Source organism: Molossus molossus, unplaced genomic scaffold (genome assembly GCF_014108415.1).
Source record: "Molossus molossus isolate mMolMol1 unplaced genomic scaffold, mMolMol1.p scaffold_m16_p_3, whole genome shotgun sequence".
Taxonomy (NCBI): domain Eukaryota; kingdom Metazoa; phylum Chordata; class Mammalia; order Chiroptera; family Molossidae; genus Molossus; species Molossus molossus.
Window position 1 is genome coordinate 77,651,613 of NW_023425366.1, and position 19,029 is coordinate 77,670,641.

Here is a 19,029-nt window from a genome sequence, read left to right on the forward strand (position 1 = left end):
TCAGGGGCACTGACCTCTTTTCCCTTAGATTATTAAATAAAATAGTGACAATGGCCAACACAATATCCAGCTAGTGTGAATAAATCAAAATTATACCTTTTTTTTTATCAGGTAGACAAAAAATATATTTTTTGATGGACCACAGAATTTTAGTAATTAGTTTACGTGTGGCATGAGATGAAAACGGTTGGAAATCACTGGTGCAAAAGATATCTTGAAATTTTTATTTTCTTTTATCTAAATTTAGGTTTCTGGTGTGGGGTAGGCAATTTCAAAAGAGTTGTCAGAGGATATGTGAAGATTTAATTAGGTGGGATCACAAGTCACTAAGAAGCAATACTTGGTTACTTATTTAAATAGTATGTCAACATAAGATTTTTAAGGACAATATAGAAGATAACATGATTGTAAAGAAACTTAGCTCTTTCAAAAAAAGACTTTGTTCTTTTTTTCTTAAGTAATTAAGAATGTAATAAAATCAACATAAAATACAAACACCACTCTTCTGATAAGCCACAGAATCTCTGCTACACAGGGTGATAACATGAAAGCAAAAGAGTGAGCTTTCATATTATAAATGAAGGTTATTAATCAGTGAACCAAGCAAGTAAGCTATTAACACTGAGTAATCTCTGGTAAAATTTAACATATTTTACAGCCTTTTTTCAAACTCGGGTCTTACAAAGAAAATATAATTCAATTTTCAAGTTTTCTTCATTATGCTATTTTATAATCTAGAATAAACTGACTCTTCTGAAGGACTGTCTTGGTTTTTTGGGGCGGACACAACTACATACCACAGGTGGGGCAGCTTAAACAACAAACATTTGTTTCGCATAGTTCTGCAAGCTAGCAAATCCAAGGTCAGGACACTGGCAGATTCAGTGTCTGGTGAGGCCTGCTTCCTGGTTCACAGACAACTAACGTTAGCTGTGTTCGCACATGCTCAGAAAGGGGAAAGGGAACAGTCTGAGGTCTATTTTATAAGAGCACAAATCCCATTTTTAAGGCCTCTGCCTTTATAACCTGATCACCTCCAAAAAGCCCCACCTTGGGAACTAGGTTTCGACATATGAATCGGGCAGGAGGAAAGACTAAGTGTGCTCTCAGGGCCTCTAGGGTCCCTAAAATTCAGTGGATGCACAAACTAAAAACTATTTTTATAATAATATTAAAATATTGTTTGCCCTCTTCATTCTCATTCTCTCACAAGTACCACACAGAGGTTATCACAACAGATTAAGTGCAAAAACAGACATGAGAATCCAGCTATTTTCCAGCACGTCAGGCACTTAAAAGATTTTCCAAAATGTAAAACAATGCCATTCTCCTCATATTTTCACTTTTAGAAAATGTAGGTATATTTTCGTTTTTTCCAAAATGCTGTTGATTATGTTAATGTGCAACAGGTGTATATGCTATTGCTCTTTTCAAATGATTCAAAAAATAAATATTTCTCACACAAACAAAAACTCTTTGGAGTCCCCCCAGATTTTTAAGTGTAAAGGAATTCAGGAATTTAAAAAACATTTTTTTTTGTTTTAATTTTAGGTGAAGATGCTGCTTAAAAAAAAAAAAAACCTGCACAATTTATTCTCTGTCACTCTTGCTCCTATTATAGTCTCAGCCACCTCTAATAATTATAACTTTTACAAAGTAATTGACTTTTATTTCCTCCAACAGAGATAGATTGAGTGTGTCGCACACAAGCATTTGAGTAACCAGCATGTGAGCACACACAACACAACTTTCTACAGCAATGCACATCTCTTTTATATCTTATTAAACTGGCAGAAATGAGCACATTTATTAACATGGCCGAATATATAGCTTCTTTGTATCATAGAAATAAAATGAAAAGTAGATAAATTTTGAGCTTTGCCTCATAATCAATGATTCAGCATTCTGATTCACCTAGAAATTGTCCTATTATTCAATGATTACTTATTAATTAACTCCATTTAATAACAGTTCAAGGTTTTAAGTTACCTAAAGATCTTGGAAATTTTCTTTCTTCTTCTTTTTTTTTATCCTTACCTGAGGACATTTTTGCATTTATCTTCAGATAGAGCAGGAGGGAGAGAGGGAGGACGAGAGTGAGAGAAACATTGATGTGAGAGAAACACATCTAGTGGTTGCCACCCACACGACCCCAACCGGGGCTGGGGACAAACTGCAACTGAGTTACGTGCCCTTAGCGGAAACTGAACCCTGGCCTCTCCGGTCCACGAGCCGACACTCTGACTGCTGAGCCAAACTGGCCAGGGCAGATCTTGGGAATTTTCTTGGTCCTGCACGGTTAGGTCAGTTGGTTACAGAGCCATCCCAATACACCAAGGTTGCAGGTTTGATCCCCCATCAGGGCACATTCCAGAATCAATCAATGAATGCGTAAGTGGAACAGTAAATTGATGTTTGTCTCTCTGTCTAAAGTCAATAAATAGATATATTTTTTAAAGATCTTAGGCATTATCTTAAAGCTGACATACTACAAAGCATAACTACTGCTAAAATTTAAACTTTCATGATTCAATTTAGTTGAATAAAATTTATAGTTTTCAAAATCCTAAACATTATGTTGGAGTAATATCAGCTTATTTGATCAATAAACCTGTAACTTAGAGAAAAACAATTCAAGTAAAATAAAATGTAAATGAAGGGGTCCAGACTATGTCACTGGGGCATAAAAGTTATGTTGAGCAAAATGCATTTGAGTTGTTGTCATCTCTATCTGCCCCAAAGTAGAGCCTTCGAAAAGAACTCAAAAAACCCAATTGCCGTAAGTTATCTCCCTGGGAGCAACCAGGAGAGTTTGACTCTTATCACTAGAGGTGAGAAGTCCCCATGACACCTGAACAGATAGTGTCATAAGGCCCATCTCCCACCCATGGTCCATTTATCTCTCCGAAAAATCACTTGTTTTTCCGTCAGTGCCTTGCTCTTCCTCTCTTGGCTCTCTAACAATGGTGTATAAACCCATATTCTAAGTGCCCCTTTGAGTCACACTTTTCTGTGAACTCCCGGATGTATGTACTTGAAAAAAATCTGTCTTGTCTTTTGCTAATCTGTCTTTTGTCAACTTAATTCAAAAGCCACCAAATCCCGAGCCTAAGAGGCCAGAGGAAAAGTTTTTACTCCCTAACACACACTTATACTTAACAATGATTAATCATAGAGATGACATAGCTCTGTTTTTAGACCAAAATTATTAAAGCTATTTTCATTTGCCAAAAATTCACCTTAATTATGTAAATTTGAATTCTTTTAATATATATATATATTTTTTAATCCTCACCCCAGGACATTTTTTGCATTTATTTTCAGATAGAGTTGGGGGTGGGGGAGAGAGACATCAAAGTGAGAGAGGCACATCAACTGGTCATCACCCACAGGACCCCAACCAGGGCCGGGGACAAACTGTAATTGACGTACATGCCCTTAGTGGGAACCGAACCCGGGACTCTCTGGTCCACAGGCCGATGCTCTAACCACTGAGCAAACTGGCCAGGGCAATATGTTTTTATTGATTTTTTTTTTTTTTCAGAGAGAGAGGAAGGGAGAGGGAGAGAGAGATAGAACAATCAATGTGAGAAAGATCAGTTGGTTGCCTCCTGCACGTTCCCTACTGGGAAACCAGCCTACACCCCAGGCATCCAACAGTGACCTCTTGGTGCATGGGACGATGTTCAATTCACTAAGCCACAATGGCCAGGCTTAATTTTAATTCTTAAATTGTTTTTTTGATCTAGCTGTTTCTGTTTATTTTAAAGTACATTTTAAAAATCTTTTCTTTAGCCCTGGCCGGTTTGGCTCAGCGGTTAGAGCGTCAGCCTGCGGTCCTGAGAGACCCGGGTTCGGTTCCTGCTAAGGGCGCGTACCTCGGTTGCAGTTTGTCCCCAGCCCTGGTCGGTTGTGCAGGTGGCAGCCACTCGATGTGTTCCTTTCACATCGATGTTTCTCTCTCTCTCTCTGTTCCTCTCTCTCCCTCCCACTCTACCTGACCAAAAAATGGAAAAATGTCCTCGGGTGAGGATAAAAAAAAAATCTTTTCTTTAATTATTGATTTTTTTTTTTTTTTTTTGGTACATACCCTTAGCGGGAGCTGAACCCAGGACTCTCTGGTCCGCAGGCCTACACTCCAACCGCTGAGCCAAATGGGCCAGGGCTCTTTAATTATTGATTTTAAAGAGAGAGCGAGGGGGACAGGGGAGAGAGAGAGAGAGAGAGAACCAGAGACCCACTGTTCCACTCATCCACACACTTGTTGATTCCTGTATATGCCGCGACTCAGGATCAAACATGCACCCTTGGGATATGGGGACGAGACTAACCAACTGAACTACCTGGCCAGGGAGGCACAGCATTGTTTAAGTAATAGATACTTGATTTTTTTTTTATTTTCTAGGATTTAGTAATATTCAATTTATGTAAGCAAGTAGTTATCTCTAAATAAATCAGAACAGAGTTGTTTAAGAAAGTGTATTAACTAGTACATGATATTCTCCAAAGACGAGACCTTTTACAGTTATAAAAGGAGTGGTAAAGGCCTTTCTGAATGATGAGCACATGCATACTGACACATGGGGTACTTACAACGTCAGTTCTACAACCTCAGCCGTTTGCCAAGATTGATCAAAGAAACACAAAAACACACTGGTCATGTAAGTTTGTGCTAACGAAGAAAAAGAGTCAGCAAAGTGAATGTTCTCTTACTTTTATGTATTCGCCCCTGGGAGCCACAGCAGACCTGGGGGTGCCTTGCAGGTATACTGCTCCAAGGTGTGCGTTCAGCTGGCTCCGTGGTGCAGCCGCTGGGCATCTTGCAGTGTGACCTCTCAAATTGTTAAAGTTTAAACCTATTTAAAGGGAAAGTCATAGCTGTCAAATAAATGCAAAATACATATCAAAGATTTTTAAAAATAGATTAATTAATGAGGGAGCTGAGAAGGTGTTAAAAGCCAGATCAAAGGAGACATCAGAGAGCAGACAAAGACACGGGCAATCAGATATGCTGACGTGAATTTGGCAACAGGTGTCAAACAGGTCAATAGTCACAGGGCGACAGTCAATGGAATCCCCACTAGCGAACATTTCTTTGTGTCTTTATGGACAAGAAATTATTTATATTTGCAGGAGAGAAAAAAAAGTTTTCATGGACACTATTAGGGTGCCTGACTGGGTCTGAAAATTAAACTGGCAAAGACAGATTAACAGCAGAAAAGTCTTATGTGGCATGGGAAACTTCATAAGGAATGAAGACCTAAAGAAATAGTTAAGCCTGAATTCTTTCCTGCGAGGTATGCCGAAGAGTGCTGGTCATGGGGAAACGCGACCGGACCAAGGATGTGAGGTGTCTAGTAAACCGGAGGAAATTGAGCAAGGCCTGTTTGAATTCTTGAGGTCCCTCCGTCTTGGAGATAAGGAGGCTCCTTTCTTCTGGGTGGAGAGAGGACACCTCTCACATGAGACTCTTACTACCTGCTTCAGAGGAGAAGGGGGAGGAGACGTCAGAGATACTTCTGCTTCTGGTGTTTTCTCAAATTCCTTCATCTTAAAATATTCAGCACACCAAGGTGCCGTATTTTGGGGTAGTCTATCCCGAACCCCATCATATTACTATCTGTTTACTGCAGCAGACAAAGTGATAAGATAGCTCTGAAATGACAAGGAGAAAAATTTGAGATGTTCTAAATTAAATTACAGAAGGCCAGAGGGTGAAAGAGACAAAAAGGGGTCAATCAGTTAGCTAAAAAGACAATACCTCCACCAGTTATCCCAGAGTTTTGCAAGTGTCTTTATACGTGAAGTAGAAGGGGAGGAAGACATAGCTATAGACAAAGGGGTGGGAGAAAGTGAAGGGGGCTGGTGCTGGGGGAGGAGCAGCAGAGTCCATGAAGCTCTGCGTAAGCCAGAAGCAGGGGCTCCTGAGGTCCCACACCCCCTGCTATGCTCTCTCTTTAGATAACCTCAGAAACCGCCAACAGGAAGTTAATTGGATGGTCCCTACAAACACTAAGGAGTGTGAGCAGTCCTGTGTTGGTTTTGCCCTGCAGTTGTTGACCACCTCTTGTCTCTGGCCTGCTGTAATCTCACTGATGGCATCTCAGAGTTTCTCTTTGCCGGAACAATGAAACACGTGGCCCAGGAATCCTGGGCGAGACACCGCCTAACATTCCATTGAACACCCAGTTATTTTTTTTCCTCCTTTTCAAAGTCGTCCACAGTTTTTCCCGACATGCTTTCTCCCACCATTCAGCCAGCCTCTTCCCCACAATCCTCACAAAGGCATCCCGGGAGGCTGCCCTTTCCCTTCTCCATCCCCTCCCCCTCATCACAAGTCCCATCCACCTCTGGCTCCATCAAGTTAATCTTCACTACATTTCAGGAAAACACCGGGAGTGAAAATAATTTATAATAAGGAGCTCTCAGTCCTACACACCATACCTACCCAAAGGTGCGAGTATGCCAACAGTAGTGACAAGAGTAAAGATGCTTCGTGTCAAATGAAGTCTCTAATTGAAGGTGTTTCTAATGGGTAGCAAAGTGAAGCGAAAATTGTTCGGACAGTTTATAGGGAACATGTTTTGACATGGGACTAACACTTGGGTAGCCCGGCCCGGTTCTTCCTGATCTTCGGAATTTCTGACTTTACAGAAAATCTCATAGAAAAGGTCCTAAGAGCTCCAATAGTCAGGGATTTACTATGGGGTTTCTCATTCCCCACATTCCCTCCCCCCACCCAGGAGATGTCTGATCACCCAGGCCTGTCTTCAGCAAGAATCCTGTTAGGTAGGTTTAACTAGAATCTCCCTGATCCTTGCTGTTTCCTCTCAGTAATTTTGCATCCATTGACATCACACCCCACCCGCACCTCCTTCTTCTGCCCTAGCTATTAATCCCCACTTGTCAATGTTGTATTCAAAATTGAGCTCAATCTCTCTCCTGCTATAAAATCTCTTTGCATTGGTCTCTACCTAACCTGTTGGTCCTAAATAAGTCTGACTTACCAACTTTAACAAATGTCACTGAATCTTTTTCTTTACCAATGGCTTACAGCAGTTCTCAACCTGTGGGTCGCGACCCCTTTGGGGATCGAATGACCCTTTCACAGGGGTCGCCTCAGACCATCTTTCCGATGGTCTTAGGAACCAAGACACCGCTCCTCTGTCCGGCTCCAGGAGGGTGCGCCCACATGCAGACACGCCCACACACAACGTGAGGGTTGCGGCATTAGGAGGGTTGAGAAGCACTGGCTTAGGGGGAAATGATGAAAATGATTTTCAGTAATTAAGGAAATACAAGAAGTGATGTGATGTCAGGTGATATCTTGGAAAAGAATCTCATTCTCATTTTTTAGAGAAAGCAATCAATAAAAACTTGTATGTATCTTATCAGTTCTTCTATCCCAACTTTTATGACAGTGGTCTTCAAACAACTAGAATTTATTTCAAGCTCTCATTTTTCTTTCTCCAAGCTGAATTTCTAAGAATATTTTCAGAAAGTACCAAAGCTATATACTAAAGCACAGCAAAATAAATTTTAATCATTTTACAATCATTTTTTTTCCCTACAGGAATTAATAACTGACACTGTGCCCCCCAAAAAAGGGTCATAAAAAAATGTACACCACCACCTTTAAAAGTTCCTCAGATCTTGTAAGATGTCACATATCTTTAAATGCATAAATATGTTTACTCTTTTTATATACATAACAAATCTTGAAGTTGAATGTAACGAGATTCCCTAATGGGGTGGGGCGTGAATAAGCGACCAGGAAGGAGGCAGAATGAAGGAGGCAGGACAGAAGGAAGGCGCATCTCTGGGGAGGCCAGGCCAGCGCAAAGACCGGGGAGCCTTCAAGTGGGAGCCTGAGAGATCTTTTGGGAAGTTTCACAGACCGGGGCAGATGAATGGGTTCTTAAGGGTCATAATGATAATGACATCCATTAACATTTGTTCCTGAGAGCTCTTCAGGGCTGCGCGTTGGTGGGGATGAAAGATGATGTTGGAAAGGCAACCTGAATCCGGGGAAGGTGAAGTATTGAATTACACCCAGGAAGCCAGCGTAGATCCTACCTTAGCAGATAGTGACTGGCAAACGCGACAAACAAAACCGCCGTGTTCTCACCCGACACCCTATATTCCTCTGTGCTTCTCCACCTGGTATTTCCACTCTCCGCGCTGCTGTAAGCAGCCGCCTCCTACCCATATCTTTCCAGTGAGCTTAGTTGTTCTTCAAACACCCGATTTTCACAAGTAATAATTAAGAAATACACAATATTCCAACTGTATCGACCCCATAGTTTTCCATAAGAGTAGGGAACGGGTTTTTGTTGTTTTTGTTATTGTTGTTTTTGGTGGTGTCAGAATTTCCTAGGGGAAGTTTCAGTTACCTCTTAGAAAAATGTTAATCGTTTTTGTTTTTTTTTAGCCCCAAACTCACTCTGGCCCCATCTGTGCCTTCCACAGACTTGGTAACAGGGCTTGAAATTGGCCCAAAGTCAGCTATTCAAATCTCTCAGGTGGAGATAGGATCATTAACATCTCAATGACAGCTTTCTCTTATCTAAACCTTTCCTGCTATACAAGAGAAAAGTCCATTTAAATCCAGTAATTGTTTGATAGCGTCTTCTCCAGGTCATTTATAAAGATGTTACATAAGATGGATTCTATCACTAATTCTTAGGAAATCAACCCTTCACCCTTCTCCTTAACTTCCTCCATTTGCTTCCTAGCTCCAGGACAACTTTCGGTTTTAGACGAATCCCACCCATTTTGTTTCCCTCTTATTTCCATAGTGAATTGCACAGAAGAACTATAACATCAGCCCTTAGTCCTCTTTGTCCACAGTTCCTGCTTTGCAGAATTCCAATAAAGCATAATTTCATTTTGCAAATCACCACCAATGTATTGTTTTTCTGTTTGGTCATCTTAATAATTAATCCACTAGCTTAGTTGCATATGAAAGTGAGAGAAGGTTAAGGCAAATTACTTCACTGGGAGTCATTTTCCTTATCTGTAATAAGGCCCACATTACAGGCCTCTTAAATGAATAATGAGCAATTATAAGTGCAAGGCCCTAGCCCACAGCCTGCAGGTTCACAGTCACTGTTCTGTTCCCGCCCAGCTCAGAGGCCCTCCTCTTCCCAGCACCACTGATCCTCTCACCAGCGGCGTCCACAGTTATCACAGGCTACTCAGTCTGGCCAACAATTGTTCAATTTTATCTGCAAACGTGTGCACATTTTTACTCACTTTTTTCCCCTGCCTTAAATCTTTTTTGGTTAATCAAGCAAGATAGTATGTATATGCACACATATATTTTGTCAACAAAACTTGCAGCATCTTAGATACAAATTTCTCTTTGATAAATTAACTCACATATCCATTTTTGAAGGACTGTTTATTCATTCGATCAACAAATATTTTTGAGCATCGACTCTGAACCAAACCCTTCTAAAATATAGTGTTGAATAAAACTTTCTTTTTTTTTTTTATTAAAAAATTTTTTTTTCCTTTATTGATTTTAGAGAGAGGAAGGGAGAGGGAGAGAGACATAGAAATATCGATAAGAAAGAACATCAACTGACCGCCTCCTGCATGCCTCCTACTGGGGATCTGGCCCACAACCTGGGCACATGCCCTGACCGGGAATCAAACCAGCGACCTCTTGGTGCATGGGTTGATGCTCAACCACTGAGCCACACCGACCAGACTGAACAAAACTTTCTTAAAGTACCTGAGTCAAGGGGTTTACACTCTAGAAAATAGAGTATGCATGTTAGGATTGGAGACTATTTTTGATAAGGTGGTTAAGAAAAGCCTCTAGATGAGGTAACATTTGAACAGGGCAAGAAATGCAATAAGCAAGTAGGTTGTGCTGATGTGTGTGTGTGTGTGTGTGTGTGTGTGTGTGTGTGTGCCAGTAAGTGCAAAAGTACTGAGGTTGGGGTCCTAGAACCACAGCTGGATCAGAGAGACTGAGGTAGAGCAAAAGTTACAGAGGTAAGGGCAATATCAAGAATGACCCTGGCCCTGGCTGGGTAGCTCAGTTGGTTAGAGCATTGTCCCAATATGACAAGGTTGTGGGTTTGATCCCTGGCCAGGGCACATACAAGAATCAACCAATAAATGCATAACATAGAATCAATGTTTCTCTCTCTCTCCCCTTCCTCTCACTCTCTAAAATCAATAAATTTAACAATGTAAAGAGAGAGAGAGAGAGAGACAGAGAAAGAGACCTTGTTTATCATAATAATGACTTTGGACTTCACTCTGAAAGATTTGGAAAACCACTAGACACAATTCTATTTCAAACTGGGTTTTTTAGTGAAGAGGTTCAGAAGAAGTATCCCCAGAATGTACTACTTTGGCATGTGGATTATTTTAAACTAAAGACAATCAAGGCCCAAAAGACTCCTGAAGAGCTTTTTACCTACCTGTTAACTGCCTAAAAGAATTTAGAGAGAGGGCCATGTTCAGGAAGAGATCTATCACCAGAGATAATTGCAAAGAGTGTGGGCTCTATGTGGTGAGTCAGGGAGAGTGGGGCGGGGAGGGGGGGGGGTGCTGTTTGTCCACAGTCTTCTCTGTGTCCCATTGTTTCTTCTTGGCACATTTGTTTAACAGACATTTGCTCTTCTCAACTTCCTGTGAATTGTCTTCCTCCCCTTTGAAGTCCCACATCTCTACCCCCCCACCCCCACCCCCACTTCCCTATGCCCCCCATTTTCCCTACCCCCCCTTTATCTCAGTATGGCATATAAGCCTCAATTGCCCGACTGTCAGAGAACCTCTCATGTTTATGTGAGGCTCATGTATATAGTAAATTAAATTTGGTTTTCTCTTCTTTGTCATTTGTTAATTTAATTAGTAGACCATCCAAAAGAACCTAGAAAAGTAGAGAAGAAAAGTTCTCCCTTATGTAAACTTTTAAAGAAAATGAATCCTGGAAAACCAACTCAGTCTGTACACAATTGTTGTTTCTACCCTGGAACATACTCTTAAATATATGATAATTATCTGATCTGATCTGTTTGCAAAGATCAGTAAACATTTTTTGTAAAGGACCATATAGTAAATAGTTTATTTATTTAAAATATGGTTTTACTGATTTTTTAGAGAGAGGAAGAGAGAGGGAGAGACAGGGAGAGGGAGAGAGAGGGAGAGGGAGAAGGAGAGAGAGAGAAAAAACATCAATTGGTTGCCCCCCCACACACACACACCCCGACAGGGGATGGAACCCATGACCTGGGCATGTGCCCTGACCAGGAATTGAACCAGTAACCTTTCGGTGAATAGGACAATGCTCAACCAACTGAACCACACCAGCCAGGGCCATACAGTAAATATTTTAGACATTTGGGTCTATGTAGTTTCTGGTGCAATTACTCAGCTTTGCCACTATAGCACATAAGTAGACGTGTGCAAAAGTTATGGGCTATGTTCCAATTAAACATTATGGACAATGAAATTTCAATTTCATGTAATTTTTATATATCATAAAATATCGTTTAACCCCATTTGAAATTTCTCAAGTAGTGTATTCACTTAATATATTAAGACAAACATGTATATTAAAATGTACTGAAATCTTAGATGAATACCATCTTAAGTCTTTAAGGTCAAAAGAAATAACTAGAGAGAGAAAAGATTCTTTCTCCTTCTAGTTAAATAATCATTTGGATAACTTCAATCGTAGTCTCCTATTAGAACCCTATAGGGGAACTAAAAATATACATATATTTGTAGATATTTCAGGCCTCACCTTCCAGCTATTTTGATTGAGTTGGTCTGCAGTAGGGAACTGGCACTATTTTTAAAAACCTCCCCAGGCAATTCTTTCAAGTTACCCTCATGAATGTAGCCAAGGCAGAGAATCTATGGTAGCACAGAACTGAGGACAGGCATTAAGAAACATGTAATGGCAATTTGATGTATGCTGTTGAATCGAATAGTAAAATATTTTGGCTTGCATTTTATTTGTTTTTATTTTCATTTCTATTTTCCAATTGACTTGTCATTTTAAAACATCAGTCTATGATGAAGTAGACTTTTGGAATTGAGAATCACTGTTATAAATAATTTCATGGGACCTCAAATATCTTCAACATGGATTTTAAAGGTTTTGCTGAAAACAGAAAAGTCTTTTTGTGGTGGAAACAGCAAATTATGTTTTCTTCCTGATGGAAATGATAGTTCATGTAATATCAGAAGGGTGGTCAGGAATTAACTGCTCAGTGGGTGTGGACATAGCATGGGCAAAGGCCCTGAGACAGCCACAGAGACACCAGAGGGCAGGAGGAGAAAGTGGTCAGGATATTCATCCCTGACAAGGGATGGGTTAGCTGTGTGCCTCTGTAGCGGGCCCCAGCTCCTGGCAGATGCCCCCTCCAAACTCCTCTCTCTGGTTTTGTTATCTTCTCTCCTTACATACCACTCAGACTGAGGGATTGCAACCTCTCTCCACTTTCCCTAAGCCCTACCCACATCTTAAATTCTTGTCAAATGACGCAGTTTAAGGGCATCATCTGTTCCAAACAGGACCCTGACAAATGTCATCTTCACATTTCAATACTTAAAAACAAAACAAAAATTGTACATTTTCCAATTTCCATATTTTCTTGAATGCAAACACAAATTAGGTCCCACCAATCAGATACAATCTCCTGCTATTTGAATTTGGAGCTGAGTTTTACAGGAAACAAGTCAGGTGTGGGGCACCCATCTTGCTGTCACGGATTATAGCAGAGGGAGTAGATCAGTGAAGTGCATTCAGGGAAGCAAATGAAGGTATGCTTCCAGTTTTTGAAAGTTTTAAAAATTGTCTTCCATAGGGCCTGTCCTTTTATTAATACAAATTATTTCTATGTTGCTTTTTATTGTCTTTCTTTTGTATTTATTATATTTTTTCCTTAATTATCTTTACCCTTTTGTCCTTTCTCTGTTTGTTTGGGTATCTTCAACAGGTCTCAATGTCATTGGTTCATTTTTCTGTAAATTTTGTAAATTCTGTAGAGTAAAACAAAAGCATTTATTTTAATGAAAAACAATGTTTGATATTTGTAAGATAATAAAGTACTCACTTAAAAGCTTTTTATTTTATTTTATTTTTATAAAAAGAAGCCTTAAAACACAAAGGAAATAATTCCAAGTGCAGAGTTGTATGTGATGAACTTGTATGACCACCAGGTGTCACTCTTGCTTCATGCTGTAAGTACTGTGAGGCTGGTTTTCAAGTGGTGAAATATCTTTATCAGCAGGGAAGCATTATATCCTCTAAGAAAGTAATAAAACATTAAAGGAGGGTTATTTTAAGAGCAGAAAGATAAATAAAATTAATTGGTTTTCATTACCAAAAAAAAAAAAAAGAGAGGTAATTTTTAAAAACATGTGTCACCAAAAAATGAAGAAATTATCACATGTAGCCTAGCTTGCTATTAATTATATACTGGCTTTATTAAATTAACATATACAATAGCTTGTTCATAGTTTATTTCATGACAGTACAATTATGATGGAAATTTAAAGTGTCATTTTCTTCTAAGTTTTGGAAAAACTAGTGAAGTTTAACGTAAGTACAAAATAGAAATTATTATACATGTTTTGAATTTTCCTGTTAAAGAAATAGTAAGTGGCCCTGGCCGGTCTGGCTCAGCAGTTAGAGCATCGGCCTGCGGACCAGAGAGTACTGGGTTCGGTTCATCCTAAGGGCATGTACCTTGGTTGCAGTTTGTCCCCAGCCCTGGTTGGGGTCGTGTGGGTGGCAGCCTGTCGATGTGTTTCTCTCACGTCGAAGTTTCTTTCTCTCTCTTCCTCTCTCTCTTCCTCCCGCTCTATCTGAAGATGAATACAAAAATGTCCTCTGGCGAGAATTAAAAAAAAAAGAAACAGTAAGTGTTTAACTTTTTTGAAGGTCATTCTTTTCAATGGTATGTAAGGGGATTTAAGTTCATAAGTACTATACAAAAGTTATCTTAAGGATTTGCACATTAAAAAAAAAATGAATGTTAAACCTGGCCGGTGTGTTTCAGTGGTTGAGCATTGACTCATGCACCAAGAGGTCACCAGTTCGATTCCTGGTCAGGGCACATGCCCAGGTTGTGGGCCAAATCCCTAGTGGGGGGCATGCAGGAGGCAGGCAGTTGATGTTCTCTCTCATCAATGTTTCTCTCTCTCTCCCTTTCTCTTCCCTTCCTCTCTCTTTAAAATAAATAAAGAAAAAAATATTTAAAAAATTAGTGTCAATATATTAAATTGCATTTCAATTCTTATTCTTCAAATTTACTGTGTATGTACTAGATACATGGCACATTCAAAGAACTTTATATTTTTTCACTCACTTAATCTCCTCAATAAATTTAGCATTGAACAAACTGAGCCTCAGAAGAGTTTGATAAACAACTCAAGGTCTGGTTTTTGAACCAATAAAGTCTGGTGTCAGGCCCCACTGCTATGTCATCCAATAAACCTTTATACACCAATAAAAACATTTGTAGAAGTTAAACTACCATAGAATACACAGTACTTAGCTATTTTAGGGTAGTTTTACAAGCTTGGTTATAGATGGGACATCTATAGCACCTCAGCGTACAGACTGGATTGTTTTTGTGTCTTACCTACTCACTCTCAGAGGCTAACATTTCTAGCAGGGAATAAACTGAAACACTGTTCAGAGGTGGAAATATATGTGTTGTTAAGCAAAACAATGAAGACTTCTAGGTTAAGATGGTGAATGGGATATGATGGTGCATCTAATTTTATTCCTTCCCCAAACCATACTAAATTACATATAAGGTGTTTTTTTTTTCCTTTTCCCAGTCTTATTGAGATATGATTGACACATAATATTGTAGTAGTTCAAGGTGTACAACATAATGATCTGATATATGTATATATTGCAAAATGATCATCACAGTAAGTTTTGGTAACATCAATGATCTCACATGGTTATACATTTTTTGTGTGTGTGTTGAGAACTTTTAAGATCTATTCTCTTAGCAACTTTTGAATACGATACACTATTATTAACTATAGTCACCATGCTGTACATTACCTCCCTGTGACTTATTTATCTTATAACTGGAATTTTGTCCCTTTTGACTAGAGACAAGGTATATTTTTTCGTCTAAATCTCTCAACATGGTGGTTTCTTGAGAGGAGAAAACAGCAGCAAACTGACTACGAGACCAGATCTCCAGCTAACAGCTGAGAAAGTTGAGAACCAATACAAGTTACAGTTTCCTCCAGAGTTTTTTTTTTTTTTTTTATCCTCACCTGAGGACATTTTTGCATTTATCTTCAGATAGACCTGGAGAGTGGGGGGGGGAGAGAGAAAGAGAAACATTGATGTGAGAGAAACACATCGAGTGGTTGCCACCCACATGACCCCAACCCGGGCCGGGGACAAACTGCAACTGAGGTACGTGTCCCCAGTGGGAACAACTCGGGACTCTCGGGTCCGCAGGCCAACGCTCTAACCCTAACCACTGAGCCAAACCGGCCAGGGCTCCTCCAGAGTTCTGAAAAGACTCAGGAACTGTCAGTTCCAAGTACGTTTGGAACTGGTTGTGAGGCGTGTCTGTGTATGGGTATGTGTGTGTTGGGGTCCTGCTATTATAAAGAGTATGGGGCAAATGTTGTTTGAGAAATGGTTAGATTTTCAAATTCCTTCCTCCTCTGTCCATCGTCCATCCAGGCAGAAAGCTGGAAGTTGAGATCTGGAGAAAATAAAACAGAATCTCTGCACAGGGGGTAATAGGGAAGGCAGTCCCGTCCACAGTTGAGAGAACATGGGTACAAAAATGGGGGGGGGGGTAAGTGACCATATATTTAACTGAATGTTGAAGCAGAGATCTCCAGCCTTCATCCTTCATTTAGCTTCCAGAACACGGTCAACCAGATTCTTGTCCCCCAGGCAGTGCCAAGAGACTCTTGGAAACATGACCAGGCCGAGCGGAGCACCTACGTGGATGAACACTATGGCTTTCCCAACCAATGGCCCATCTTCTTTCAAAGAGAAGCTCGGAGTTGATAGGCCTCATCCACATGCTCTTCAGCCCCCTACTCTTTATCAAGGGCAGAAAGCTGAGGATTTTCAGGAATATAAGGAAAACTAACATAAGGACAAAAACAAACAGCAACTTGGAGAAAACAGAAGCTATACAGGTAGAGTAAACCTTAAAAAAAAACACAAAAAAACCCGTTTTTAATATTCTTAAAAAGATAAAATGTAACTATGAAACAAGAAGAGGATGCTAACAATTTTATAAAGACTAAAAGAAGTTTTAGAAATTTAAAACATGTTAGCAGTGGGGAAAAAACTCAGTGGAATACTGGAAGACAAAATGGAAAAATCTCCCTGTAAGCATGGCAAATATAAAAAGAGATGGAAAATAGGAATAAAAAGATAAGAAACATAGAAAATTAGTCCAGAGAAGTCAATGTTCAAATAATAGAAATGTCAAGAAGAGAGAACAGAAAGACCTAAATTATTCAGCTACTGAAGGATGTGAGTTTCCAGACAAAAGGGGCCCAGGCAGCGTCCAGCACAGTGATTGCAACAGACAGGCCTGGAGAGCAACGAGAGGACTGGCTGAAACACTCGCTGTGGTGCTCGCCGTTGGTCCTCTGGTCAAGGAGCTGAGACCCAGCTCACCTTTCCTGCCTAGTGGAGAGGCTGCACCCAGGTTCAGCTTCCCATGGGATCAGTGAGTTCTGCACCATGGGAGGGAGGATGCTGTACCTTCCCACAGACCATGATCTGCAGGTGCACGTACAGCTAGTATTCTAGCACAGCTCCTATGAAAGTTGGCACCTCCAAACCAGACTCGGTAGTCCCCTCCCCTTGAATCTAGGCTGGCTTAAGAGACTTGCTAAACTAATGGAACGTGGCAGACATGACCGTCTGAGATTCCCAAGGCGAAGTCCTAAGAAGCCTTGCAGCTTCCTCCTAGGCCTTGTGAAGCACTTGCTTTAGGAACCCAGCTGCATGCCGAAAAGAAGGCCAAGCAGCCCTGTGGAAAGAACTGAGTGAAGTGCCCCTAAAATTTTGGCTGGGCTTTTATTTTTATAAATTAATGTATGTTTATTGTTGAAAGCATTACAGCTGTCCCCCCTTTATTCCCTCATTGACCCCCTCCTCTCTCCTCCCTCCTCCCAACCCCGCCTGCTTTCCCCAACCTAATGCCTGTGTCCATTGGTTGTGCATATAAGTTCTTTGGTTTATCTCTTCCCACGCCTCCCCCCAACTCCACCCCATCCTTTTGAGGTTTGTCAGTCCCTACTTCCATGACCCTGGATTTGTTTTGATTGACAGCTTATTTTGTTCATGCTGTTCCATAAATAAGTGAGATCATGTGGTACTTGTCTTTCTCTGACAGGTTTATTTAGCTCAGCATAATGCTTTCCAGGTCCCTCCCTGTCATCCCAAAGGGTAAGAGATCTTTCTTTCTTATAGTTGCATAGTACTCCATTGTGTACATGTACCACAGCTTTTTTATGCACTCATCTATTGATGGACACTTGGTTGTTTCCAGATCTTAGCTATTGTAAATAGTGCTGCTATGAACCTAGGGGTAGACATATTCTTTCTGAATGGTATTTCAGGCTTCTGAGAGTATATTCCTAGAAATGGAATCACTGGGTCAAATGGCAATTCCATTTTTAATTTTAGAATAAGCACCATATTGTTTTCCATAGTGGCTGCATCAGTCTGCATTCCCACCAGTAGTGTACTAGAGTCTAATTTTCTCCACATTTTCACCGGCATTTTTTGTTTAAGGATTTGTTGATGGCCACCATTCTGGTAGGTGTGAAGTGATATCTCATAGTCATTTTAATTTGCATCTCTCTTTGGATTAGAGATGTTGAGCATTTTTTCATATGTCTTCTGGCCATTTGTATGTCCTGTTTTGAGAACTGTCTACTCAGGTCTGCCCATTTTTAAATTGGATTGTTTGTCTTCCTTTTGTTGAGTTGTATGAGAACTCTGAATGTTTTGGATATTCACCTCTTATCCAATGTAGCATTGGCAACGTGTTCTCCCAGAGAGGGGGTTCCCTTATCATTTTGATTCTTATTTCTTTTGTGGTACAGGAACATTTTAGTTTGATGTAGTCCCATTTATTCATTTTTTTCCTTTGTTTCTCTTGTCCTAGGCAATGTATCAGTGAAAATTCTGCTATGTATGATGTCTGAGATTTTCCTGCCTATATTTTCTTCTAGGATGTTATGGATTCATGAGTTACATTTAAGTCTTTTGTTCATTTTGAGTTTATTCTTGTGTATGGCATAAGTTGGTGGTCTAGTTTTATTTTTTTACATGTACCTGTTCAATTTTCCCAACATCATTTATTGAAGAGACTGTCTTTTCTCCACTGTATGCTCTTGCCTCCTTTGTCAAATATTAATTGCACATACTGTCTTGAGTTGGTTTCTGGATTTTCTGCTCTGTTCAATTGATCTATATGCCTGTTCTTGTGCCAGTACCAGGCTGTTTTGATTACGATGTCTTTGCAGTATAGCTTGATATCTGGCACTGTGATCTCTCCTACTTTGTTGTTCTTTTTCAGGATTACTGTGGTTTTTTGGCGGTCTTTTTTTGTTCCATACAAACTTTTGGAGTATTATTTCTAGATCTGTGAAATATACCATTGGTACTTTAATAGGGATTGCATTGAATCTATATATTGCTTTGGGTAGTATGGACATTTTAATGATGTTGATTCTTCAAATCCATAAACATGGTTTATGTTTTCACTTTTTTATATCTTCCACTATTTCTTTTTTCAAAGCCCTATAGTTTTCTGAGAACAAGTCTTTTACCTCCTTGGTTAAGTTTATTCCTAAGTATCTTATTTTTTGTTGTTGCAATGGTAAATGGGATTTTTTAAATTTTTATTTTCCTTTCTGAGTTTTCATTATTGGTGTATAAGAATGCCATAGATTTGTGGACATTAATTTTGTATCCTGCTGCCCTGGCCAGTTTGGCTCAGCAGCTGGAGCATCGGCCCATGGACCAGAGTTCCG